Source organism: Rhipicephalus sanguineus, chromosome 8 (genome assembly GCF_013339695.2).
Source record: "Rhipicephalus sanguineus isolate Rsan-2018 chromosome 8, BIME_Rsan_1.4, whole genome shotgun sequence".
NCBI classification, from domain to species: Eukaryota; Metazoa; Arthropoda; class Arachnida; order Ixodida; family Ixodidae; genus Rhipicephalus; species Rhipicephalus sanguineus.
The window spans coordinates 122,861,280-122,862,287 of record NC_051183.1 but is presented as its reverse complement, the minus strand read 5'-3'; positions in this window follow the sequence as shown (position 1 = coordinate 122,862,287).

Sequence of the window (1,008 nt, the reverse complement as noted above, 5' to 3'; positions counted from 1 at the left end):
TGTCACTCTATTTTTGCTCTACTGGGCCTTGTGCACTTCTCAAGCTACCATTGTCGCTTTTCACTTGAGGCTCATTTCCTGTATTTTGCTGGAATAAACATTTCTCCATTCATTCAATACCACAAAACGCATGTGCTTCACAATACACACTGCACTTAGCAGATGTCTGTCACATGATATGGCCGTCATTGTATAGCTTTAACATGATGTATTTGTTCTAGCTAAATGAATCCAAGCTAATGATGTCAATGTACCTTGATATGCTATTTCACTGTTCCTTGATGCATATGTATGAAGGTACAGTGCTTATGTACCTTAATATGCTATTTCAGGAGACGGGCAGAGTGCGCAATGCAAAATTGTTGCCGAAAAGTCTTTTCACTTCCTGACAATCTGTGCTTCGGTGGGTTGTCACAGTTGCATGGCGGGAGAAAGATGTCCAGGGTAATTGACTGCATCCAAGGTAGATGCTGCAAAATGAGAGCGCACGGTCTTGTCACATGTCAATGTACACAAATTGACACGATGATGAAGGATTAAAACAAACAAATGAAGTTGGAGAAAAGAATAAATCGAAAAGAAAGTTGTCCTTTATGCACATTCCATCATGTGACAATGTGATAACCGTGGCCTTTTGCTCTAATGTATATTTCCTGAAAGCATCATGCCTCATTCACGCTTTATCGCAGGCAAGAAAATTATATCGTGCAAACAACTTTATCAGGGCGCACTCCTGGGTCGATTGACTGGTCGTATGAAGCATGAGTGATATTCACAGAAGTTCCAAAACATGCAGCACACATCATTGCTATCTGAGTTTAACGACTTAAATGCGAAGCATTTCTTAAGCACTTCTACGACTTTGAACGGATCTATCTACCTATCTATCTAGCCGCCTACGACTCATAGCTCGTGTGAGTGTTTCGTTAATGGGATGTATGCCAAAATTCGTGTGGCATGACACGACTGCACGAAGAACATGAATGATGGGTCTTAACTTGAAAATCA